Here is an 11855-nt window from a genome sequence, read left to right as displayed (position 1 = left end):
TTTGGAAATATAAAAAAAACATTGCTGCCAAACACTTGCATCAAACCAAAAATCATTTTTTGAAATTATAAATTCAGTACATCATGTTTTTGTTTAAAAAATTTTTATTGGGATTTTCACTTTTCATGGTACAGAATTACACATTTTTATTAAAACATGAAAGCAGTTGCATGCAGACCGTTGAATAATTTCCTTGTGGCCCAGAAACAACTATCCCCCTACCTAATTCAGTGCATCATGTTGATTAGAAATTTTATCCAGAACATTCCAGGGAGCACCCGTTTATCGGGGGGGGGGGGGAAGGGGGTAGTGAGGGGTTTAAATGTTAAGCATCTGAAGATTATCACTTAAAGTAAACAAGAAACAACCCAAATAAACAATACAACATTGAGTTACTGCCTCCATAGCAAATTTAAGGTCAAGGCTAAAACGTGGGTACAAATAAAAAGTTGATTTAAAGCAGTCAAATTCTTTGAATTGTTCTTAAAATAGGATAATGCGAGATGAATACCACATGACATGAACTATATATGTTAGCTGAATCTAGCTAAGCAAAGACAACCTTGTGTGGACGTAGTGCAGGGCTGAGTGTTTACAGACATTGCCCTCTATTATATGGCATCTATCACTGTAATTCACTATTTAGATAGTTTAAAATATGGCTCATGGAATTTTGTTCTCTTGTCGCAAATCGTATTCCCACTACCATTCATGTAATTGTGGTTTCTTTACATGAAACTTTTGGGTTTACTCTAGTTCTGTAGTTTACCTTAATATTGTAACATTAACATGGGATTGTTAGTTCATATTGGTTTTGTTTATTTGAGCAATTTCCTCTTTATTTGTAGCCATTGTTTTCAAATGCTTGAAATTGAGTTCCCTGATGAAACGGTCCCCGCTGAAATGCATCTAAGGCAACATTTTAATCATCATGATGTAATGACTATACAATGTCAATAAAAGGAACTATTTCAGATATACTTGTTTGATGGATTTTTTTTTATATATTTTCCAAAGTTTTAACAAACACACAAGCATAGTGCGTAATGTGACTGATACCAGGCTCCCATACTGAAGGGATCTAATCCTGATTACATGCAAAACGTGAAGATTCAGATTTAACATACATTAAAAACAAGCATTGGCAAAGCCAAAAGGTCTGGCCTTTTTAACTGATACCTCAAAGATTGTTATCATAAGGGCAGCACATTTACATCTAAAACGGATGTTCAAATGGAAACTTTCAGTCTGTTAGCAGAAGATTGATGGAGACCTGCAGACAGTAGATTCCCTTCCAGACTGGGTACAAAGGCCCTACAAGACCATTAGCTTTACACCTACTAACTGAAAAATACTATTCATTTATCTGTGAACAAGGCCATCATCACTGATGATGAAGCCACCTGGGTAGTTGCAAGATACTTCAAGTTAATCTAGGGTTGTGGTTGCCACCTGGCCTGTCTCCTATTTTTAGGTCCAGGCCAGTGAAGATAATGGGGTAAGCAGTGCAATCCACTATATTTCCCTTCTTTAAACATAAACATGAAACAGCAAACACATCAAGAAATCTAGGGCCTCATTACAAGAAATGACGCATTGCTGCCACAACGATACATCAAAATTAATTGCGCCTCTGTACGTCATCGTAAAACTCCATGGATGCACCATACTTATGGTTTGGCGAACCATGGAGTAAGGCGGGAGCCTGCATCCCAAAAAAAGAGGCATGTGCCGCAATAATGCCTTAAGTAAAACTGATGCATCTGTCGGAAACGTGACGGAAGGCAACTCTGCATCACGTAGTGCAAGGCGGATCACCCGAGCGTCAGTTTGCACTGCTTCAAGCCACAAAATATCTTTTAAATGGCGCATTCCTTTAAAAAAAACATTTGGGAGACTACACTGGAGGCAACAATGGAGCAGGGAGCACACTGCAGCAGTCAGGACAACCAACCCAACAACCCCTGTACAAGCCAGGATGCCCAGGCAGGCTCCCGGGGAAGGGGAAGTCCAACTTTAGTGAGGAGAAGAATACGCTGCTGATCACTGAGGTGACAGAACATCAATATCAGCTCTTTTTCACCTAAAGGATGCCACTACGGATGAAAGAGGCCATGTGGCAGTATATTGTGGAGAAAATTAACAGTGTTGGTCAAGTCAAGAGGACAGTTACCGACTGTAAGAAGTTTCAGATAACCAACTCAGGGGCTGAATATCAGTGCAAGTCAACTGCCTAGTTGGAATGGGCCTTTGACAGCAGAATTTGTCCATAGTGGTTGCATAAAAAATATAGAGATACTGTCTTCTGTCAAGAGTATGATCAAATGTGGGGATACATCAAGTAAGATGATTGCATATGCCCTAGGATCCACTCCTAATGTGCCACAGCTAGTCACACATATACACACACTCACTGGAAATAACCCAGCATGTGTCCGACTCATCACAAACATATGTGATAACGGTCATGCTGCCCAAAAGTAACCAATCATGTAAGTACAAAAAACTTAATTGTAATATAAGGACAAGAAGAAATGACACCCTAAACCTAATGCACCAAACAAATTATACCTATGATCATTATTCCTTTCCGAATATATAATACTTAAACTAGCCGTTTCTAACTTAACACTAATTTACCTTACTTAGCTTTAACTTACACTACTTGACACATATAACACATAAGAATACTTAAACATCAACCCCCCCCTTAACACATATAAGCACATGAGACAAACATATACTAGACCTATACATCAACTAACTAAACATTTAAGCTCAAACAATCATATATTCTTTTTTTTGGGGGGAGGGGGGTTAAAACATTCACATTTTAAGTATAACATCTATGAAACATAGACCACCAACCCACTTAACAACCTACCCATAAAAGCTTCAACCCTTAAACACATAAATAGTAAAAATATTAAAGCTATGACTAAATGAGCCCTATGTAAAATCAACCTTATCTATTGTCCATCTACTAAAATATTTAAATAACAAGTAAATAGGGAGGACAATATTGGTTGATGGGGGGTCTACAACTGGTCCAGGATGCGGTCCACAGACTGCTGTAAGTTTCTTACCATGGACATCAGCGTGGCCACCTGCATTTCAAGTCCAGCCAGCTTTAACTTAATAAAGTCAGTGTCTTTCTGAGACTTGTGTCCCTTGTCTCCAGATTGTCTGCAGCTGGCTTGTGGAGGCTGGGGTGCCACAGGTGTAGGTGCCGATGATGGTCCAGTAACTGAGTCGTGCCCTCCTGCCTGTCCCATGTCTTGGCCCGCTATGATGTCCAGTGTGGGCTATATCAGTTTCCCAAGAGATAGTGAGATCCAGGACCTGGATTGCTTCTCCCGACCAAATCTCTGACCCATCCAGCAGTGTGCCTTATGTGGTGGTACCGCTCCAGTCAGATGCAGTACTGGTATTGGTGCTCCACAGTCATGTTGTCTGTTGGAGAAAAAGGACATATGTCTTAAACATTGTAGTCACAAATGACGTTTTCAGAAGTCACATGCATGATTACAATGTAGATGCACAAGTGTTATGTAGGGTAAAACAGTATACATTTGGGGTGGCAACCTAACAACCTTTTACACATGTAGCTTGTTCATCACATTCAGTATGAACACATGAGCAGCCTGGACTTGGTGTTGTGGGTACCTGAAATGACTGTGTCTGTCAAAAGAAACGCAGAGCCCTGCCAATCTTGATTCTAAAATTGGTGGCTGACGTGGTGTACACAAAAATCTAGGCACAACGTCCATCTAGATACTCCATGGGGATTGTCATACAGCATGCAAGAAGGTGCCAGTTATGGCAGCCAGCTATGTGACAAGAGAGAAGTGACACATGGACCTGTATAGTCATCCATCTACTGTACACTGTGAGGGCACTTACACAATACCAAACATCTGGCAACCAATGTTAGCCATTTGCTGGGTTAGACATGTATGTGGCTAGCTACTTCACATACAATGAAGGTGCTGACCGACACATGTACAGACTTGGGACACAATAACCTAGTGCATGGTATGGATACGTCACCATTGCATCCATCTGAAATGTTCAGCTGTCAGGGCAATTGTATTCCATCCTCCCCCATCTCATATTGCTAGCTGTTTCATTGACTACTTCCCAATGGGCCTCTTGCAGATTTCACATGAACTCTGCTGTCATCCAATATTGCATATCACCCACATACAGAACTCAGAGGGATGTGCAGGCACCCCTGATGCAGGCTGACATGAGCCAAATCACATGTTGAATGTGGGCAAGTAAGTTCCACTTATGAGGTTATTAGATGGCACACTGGAGGTATACACTGCCTGCATTATGTGGGTTAAGAGGAATTGTACACTTGTCTTGCGATCATGACAGATACATTAGGACTATGGTACCTGACCCCTACATATGGCATTGCCAGAATGTGCAGGATTTATGTTTTATGGTGGTGAACGTGTTCACATGTTCTGGCAAGTACTATCATTCACAGCTTGTCTAGCACACGGTCCTACTGGACCACGTTTGCTTCAGGTTACACATTCAAATCAAAGTGACATGAATCATTGAGCTGGCTTCTATCACTTACACAGTACCAATATCCATTAGGGTAATAAACGACCAAAATATAGAATCCAAAATATAGACAGGACAGAATATCGACTCTAAAATATAGATAGCACAGAATATCGAATTACTAAAATATAGATAGGAAAGAATATCGAAATTGGGGTATGAAATATCGATTTCCATAATATCGAATTTAAAAATATAGATTTCCATAATATCGTTTTTTTTTTTAGTGTTATGAATGGTAGTATATGTGTTAAAATTATGTATTATTTTTGTAATATATGTTGAATTTTTTTAAAGTAATAAATGTTATGTAATTTCATTTTTGCGTAATTTAATTCCGTAGCGGGTTGTGGGTTTATAGGGGAATAGGGTGGGAAGTAATCTAATTATAGGAAAATAAATGTTAACTTTTATTTATATGAATTGATAATTAATTGATAATTAATTATTAATTGTTAATCAATTTTTATTAATTGCTAATTAATTTTAATTAATTGATTAATTGATAATGTTAATTGTATTTTTTATAATTGGGAGTGGGTTGTGGGATTATAGGGGAATTGGGTGGGAAGTAAATTAAAAGTAAATATTAATTTGTATTTATATGTATTGATAATGAATTGATAATTGATTATTAATTGATAATTAATTTGTATTCATTAGTGATTAATTTGTTTCCAATGGTAATTATTTTTTATTAATTGGTAATTCTTTTTAATTAATTTTTTATTGGTATTGATAATTAATTTAATCTTATTTTAATATTAAATCATTACTTTCCCTACTGTTGCACTCTCAGGAGTGGGAATAGTAATTTTTACCCTCCCGCTATCCAACGCTTTCCTTACTGTTGCACTCACTGGAGTGGGAATAGTAATTTTTACCCTCCCGCTATCCAACGCCTTCCCTACTGTTGCACTCTTTGGAGTGGGAATAGTAATTTTTAACCCTATGCTATCCAACGTTTTCCCTACTGTTGCACTCACTGGAGTGGGAATAGTAATTTTTACCCCTACGCTATCCAACGCTTTCCCTACTGTTGCACTCACTGGAGTGAGAATAGTAATTTTTACCTTCCCGCTATCCAACGCTTTCCCTACTGTTGCACTCTCTGGAGTGGGAATAGTAATTTTTACCCTCCCGCTATCCAACGCTTTCCCTACTGTTGCACTCTTTGGAGTGGGAATAGTAATTTTTACCCTCCCGCTATCCAACGCTTTCCCCGCTGTTGCTCTCACTGGAGTGGGAATAGTAATTTTTACCCCTATGCTATCCAACGCTTTCCCTACTGTTGCACTCACTGGAGTGGGAGAAGTAATTTTTACCTTTCCGCTATCCAACGCTTTCCCTACTGTTGCACTCTCTGGAGTGGGAATAGTAATTTTTACCCTCCCGCTATCCAACGTTTTCCCTACTGTTGCACTCTTTGGAGTGGGAATAGTAATTTTTTCCCCTACGCTATCCAGCGTGTTCCCTACTGTTGCACTCACTGGAGTGGGAATAGTAATTTTTACGCTCTCACTATCCAACAAAATCTCTACTTTTTTTTACATTACATTTATTATTTTTACATTTGAAGATTTTTTATATTATTTTAAGTATGTTTTATTTAATTGTTTTTAATATTTAATTACTTTTATATTATCTTTAATACATTTAAAAAATTCGATATTTTAGCTAAGTATATTTTAACATTCTATATTTTGGAATCGATATTTTAGTACTTACCTGTTTGTAGATAGGGATTCTATATTCTGTACTTCTATATTTTGGAGTTGATATTTTGGGCATTCTATATTATGTCCCTCCATATTTAGTCACTGAACCATCCATTAGGGTGGAGTTACAGATAAAGCGTCCATGTTCATGGAAGTATGTCCACACATACTGGAAGGCTATTTCATGGTGATGATATGTGCACGGTGCACATGTCACTATAATATATGCTGTAGGCACAGTAGAGTGTGTGTGGGGCTATTTGTCACACAATTTACACACCTGGGCACTGCTACAATCTGGACTTGCCCACACATATTGTGGTCCATGAATCTCCAGGCCTTCATATGCCACACTTCTGATTTTACGCCTGTGAAAATAGTGTTAGGGTCAATACTTCGGGCTATATTTACAATATTTTGATGCACGTCAGCACAGCAAGCCTTCTTGCTGTGCTACGGTGCATTAAAAATAAAAAGACAGGAATGCGCCATATCTACAAGATACGGCACATTCCTGTCCTTTCCCCCTGCGCTGGCGCACAATGGGCTGCCATGCTCCAATGCAGGCACCCTTGTCCCATGGTGTAAGCATCAAGAGTGCCTGCATCTAGATTGGATACCCATTTTTTCAGTGGAATTTTAGATGTGACATTTTCCTAGATAGTATGTCAAGCCACATGTATGGTACAGCTTGTCTGCACATGGTGATGATAGTCCTTGCACACATCAGTGCTAACACTTCCTGCAAAAATAACTAATACTCTTACAGATCATTGAAGATGTAAGTTGACACTCACCTGTGGCATTATGGTCCTGGAAGGCTGCCACTTCTCCTTGGTTGTAGGGCTCGGGTCCACCTATGAAACATAAGCAAAGGGACATTGACCTGTGAATGCAGAACATGTATACAGTCAACGCATGAAGCACAGTACATTGCCATCACACAAGCCTGCTATTGTCTTACAATGGGGTCTGTATCATGATGTACAGTTCCAAAGCCTAAGTGATGCCAATTGCATGTCATATTGCTGTCAAATCAGCAATGAGGAGCGCTTAGTGCAGACCAGGTATGAGACCCAGCATAGCTTGCTACATGGGTCAAGGATGTCAATCAATCAGGGAATTGTAAGCGCGCTACTCACCCGTGAGGGTCTCAAGGCAGTGAGGGGGGTGGGGAGGGTGAGTGCAGATCCGTTCAGCCGAGGAGCCAGGTCTTGAGAGTCTTCCTGAAGGTATTCAGGGAGGGGGCGCGTCTGTTGTCTGCCGGTAGCTCGTTCCAGGTCCTGGCTGCAATGTGGGAGAACGATCTTCCGCCTGCTCTGGCTCTGTGTCACACTTATAGATCTGTGTGGGCACTCCATTTGGACATTAATCATTCAGCATTGTAAGCCAAGAGTGGTTTCTCAAGATCTTGCATGTGCTCTCATGTACAACAGACATCACACAGTTCCCATGTTTCTTGGTCCTCTTCACTTAGCTTGTGACACGTGACAATTGCATTCTTAATAGTCTATGACCAATCTAGGTACATAGTGGCTCAGTTGCTCATCATGTGCCATATTCACACATTGTTAATGTATGTGTGAGGTGAGTGAGCATTAACACACCTTGTCCAAACTGTGGGCCTCTCTTACATTGTTTTGGCTCAGGGCAACGCCACAAAAATCTTGATACACTGACTTGCGTCAATATAAAATTGCAGGTATGTGCTATATCTATGAGATACGGTGCATTCCTGTCCTTTTCCCCTGTGCTTTCGCACAATGGGCTGCAAAGCCCCAATGCAGGCACCTTTGCACCATGGTGCAAGGGTGCCTGCATTGCAGGGATGGTTTTCTTTGTGTGGGAAGGGACACCTTCCTTCACAAAAACAATAACAAAGGTGGTTTCCTCTTTCTATGTGTGCTGCATGCTGCAGCACACATAAAGAAAAGCAAAATGAGGAGAAATTAAAGTATTTCTCTTTGGTGCGCCTCCCTTACGTCTTCCCTGGTGAGGAGTAGTCTTTTGATGCATTGGTACTACGTGGGAACATCTACCATAACACCCTTGGCACGGCTCCCTATTGCAGGCTGAAGCAACGCAGCAACTTGCGCTACCTTGCCTCTGTCCATAGCAACAAGGCCATGAAAAGCCATGCAGGGTGGCTTTACATAACCTTGTAGATATGGACAAGCAGTGAGCACTGTCAGACTGTCACTAAAAGGGACGTTCAGGCAGCACACAGGTGCTTGTAAATCAACCCCTGTGTCTGGATCAATTGTGAGTGTACTCCCCTCCAACATACATGTAGAGGGACCCACACAGTTCTGAGTCAGAAATGCCTTTGTATGCCCACCGACATTACTCCCTGCACATTGCTCCCAATTCCTAGCAGCACCTCTGTGCCTCACCTACACTGTGTGCTCATGGGTGACTATAGTGATATCCCTGTGAACATGCAGCTGTGGCATTTTCTGCTGCTGTAACGAAGCTCGCCCATATCATGCCATAGTAACCCATGTGTATGTCTGGGCCTACTGTATATCTTTCCATTGACAGAAGTATGCAGATACCTCACAGCTTTGGGTTTATGGAATATTATGACTTACCAACAGGGTCACCGACTTCCAAGCCCAGATGATTCAGCAGATCTTTCTCCCAGCTAATGACATCTTGCCACCGGTGCTTAGTTGGTGGACATTGCGCTGTACACCAAAGATCCACCACATCTGGTACTAGACCTTCTCCCATATTGGGCACCATTCTCGTGTACGGTAGCCTTTATTAAGCCACCCCCCTCCCAACCATGTGTGTAGATAGTGGATGAGCAGACAAAGTAGGCCCCCAAATTCATCCTCTGACAGATTATATTGGCCCTGCCTGACACATCCCCAAATTTCATAACCCAAACTAAACAAATAACAACTTATAATCTACCCTTCCCCCTACCCCTAAAACTATTTACCCCCAAATTGACTGACACAAAAGTACATACATTTATTTACAGCACAAAACACACACTTTTGGGACAGAACTGGGATTGAAAAGACACAAAAAACAGCACAAATAAGCACACAATCTTTCTCCTATCCACAAACCCCTCCACCACCCAGCACAGGCAAAGAGACTGTAAGTGAAAGTGAAAGGAACTTTATACTACCTGATTTGCATCATGGCTGAGCCATTGCATCATTTCCTGTATGGATGCGACCTGTTTTCATCATCCACGTCATTTTCTTCACCTACGCATTGTGTTTTTATGGCGCAACTTCCAGCGAAAGGAGAAATGACAAACTAGTTCATGCATATTGCCCTGTTTTTGAAGCTTTGTGTAGAAACGTGTTTTATCGTTGGCCAATCTTTTTTAGGCAGACGTCAGGCAAGACGAGGCCCCTGGAGACCGAGATATCAACCCAGATATCAAGGTACTTTCAATCGGGGAAATTACCCACAGAACAAACAGGAATTTCTGGTAACAAGAAATGCCCAATACTGGAGACCATAACTGATATACCTATCTTCAACCTATCTAAGCAAGAATTATTGAGATCTACTATTTCCCTTCTTTCGAAGGGTTTGTCATTTGTACCACATACAGATATTAATATCTTTGAATTACATCAGGATGTAATGGCATTCTTTCGCAAAATACGCCTTCAAAAGTATTTAATAAGAACTGAGGACTCTGATCAATCTATCCAGGCAAACCATTCAGGTCTCAGACCCAAATCAATTTTTACCCCTACATTAGATCAGCTTGGACCAGAAGTACAGATCTTTGAAACTGTAGTGCTTAAACAAATTAAACTACTTATCAGTCGTTTTCATCGTCCCTCACCTAATCTAACTAGAGAAGAATTGGACGAACTAATTAATCTCAGACAAAACTCAAAAGTAACAATAAAAAAATGGTGACAAAGGAGGCGGTATAGTAGTTGTAGACACAGAAAAATATATACAAACAATGCAAGAGCTTCTTGATGATACAGCTCATTACCAACCAGTCAAAATAGATCCTACTGCCCGTGTCCAAAGAAAAATCTTTACTTCCACAAAAATGGCACTTGAAATGGGTACTATCTGCAAATTGGAGTTTGATTTCATTAACATAGAAAATCCAAGAATGGCAGTCTTTTATGGTGTGCCCAAAATTCATAAAGATAGAAACAACCCTCCTTATCGACCCATAGTAACTACCATTGGCTCAGTTACTGAGCCTATCTCTAAATATATAGATCGTATTCTATGTCCACACGTGCCAAAGATTATATCTTATATCAAAGACACAAAAGCTATGATACAGGCAGTAGAGGGTTTACCCTTTAATACATTTAGAGATACGTTAGTTACTTTAGATGTGGAATCTCTCTACAGCAATATACCCCAAGAGGCAGCACTCACGGCTGTGAAGTGGTTTATAGAATTCCACCAAATTGACTGTTGTTCTACATTCATTTTAGAGATTCTTAAAATCGTACTAGAGAAAAACACCTTTGACTTCAATGGTACCCTTTACAGACAAATTAAAGGAGTCAGTGTGGGGGCAGCATGCGCCCCAACTGTAGCAAATATATCTATGGCACGCTTTGAAAGCATCCATATATACAATGAAATAGCTCCCTTTTTCGAATCTGTACAAAATTGGGCACGCTATATAGATGACATCTTCTTCATTTGGACCAATGATTCCAACACACTACAGGAGTTTCTAAGTTGGATTAACATGTGCGATTTAAATCTGAAATTCACAGCACACATGAGTTCTACTAATATAGAATTCCTAGACATACAGATCCAAGAAAACAATCAGATTTTAGAGGTTGATCTCTTTGTTAAACCCACGGCAAGAAATGCTCTTGTACATTATAAGAGTTTTCACCCGACAAAACAAAAAAACAGCATCCCGTTCGGGCAGTTCCTCCGTCTCCGGAGAAACTGTACGAATATTGCTGATTATGACAACAGATCGGACAACATGAAAAGCAAGTTTAGTGCAAGTGGTTATCCAAAACGAGTCATAAGAGAAGCATATAAACGAGCGAGATTTTATGATAGAGATCATCTCCTATCCAATTAGACTAAAGAAAAAATCACACCTCCTCTAGTTTGTGTCACCAGGCACTCGACAGGAAATGAACAAGTCCGTCAAATTATATGTGCCAATTGGCACATGTTAAATGCCAACTTTGAGGAAACGACCAAGTTACCATGTCCCATGTTTGCACATCGACGAAACAAAAATTTAAAGGCTCACATTGTCCATTCGCGCATTAATACCAAACCTTCGTTCATCCAGAAAACTATTGATGGTAGTGCGCCCATTTGGGGCAATCAGAAGTGTTCCCAATGTAAGGCATGTGACACTGCAATCATTACTTCAAAATTTGAACACAATGGGGTTTCCATTGTACTAAAGTCATTCACAAATTGCAAAACAACAAATGTTGTGTATTTGTTACTATGTCCATGCAAATTAGGATATGTGGGCGAAACCTCTAGGACGTTGGCCACACGACTCACCGAACATCGCTCTGCGATACGAACACATAAGATGGTAGCTCCTTTAGTGAAGCA

The 11855-nt window shown here is 40.3% G+C and overlaps 1 long non-coding RNA gene across 1 annotated transcript in view; it reads right to left on the bottom strand.

Annotated features, from left to right (window-relative positions):
- Positions 1-255: 255 nt before the first annotated feature.
- LOC146797768 (uncharacterized) overlaps positions 256-11855 on the bottom strand; it is a 34332-nt gene continuing 22732 nt past the window's right edge. The window contains exons 2-4 of the long non-coding RNA XR_014969045.1: positions 7442-7643; positions 7097-7156; positions 256-3453 (exon numbers count right to left, since the gene is read on the bottom strand). This is a non-coding gene — a long non-coding RNA (uncharacterized LOC146797768). The remainder of the gene's footprint in view (positions 3454-7096; positions 7157-7441; positions 7644-11855) is intronic.

This window comes from Triturus cristatus, chromosome 9 (assembly GCF_964204655.1).
Source record: "Triturus cristatus chromosome 9, aTriCri1.1, whole genome shotgun sequence".
In the NCBI taxonomy this organism is placed as follows: domain Eukaryota; kingdom Metazoa; phylum Chordata; class Amphibia; order Caudata; family Salamandridae; genus Triturus; species Triturus cristatus.
This window is presented reverse-complemented; position numbering and strand designations above follow the sequence as displayed.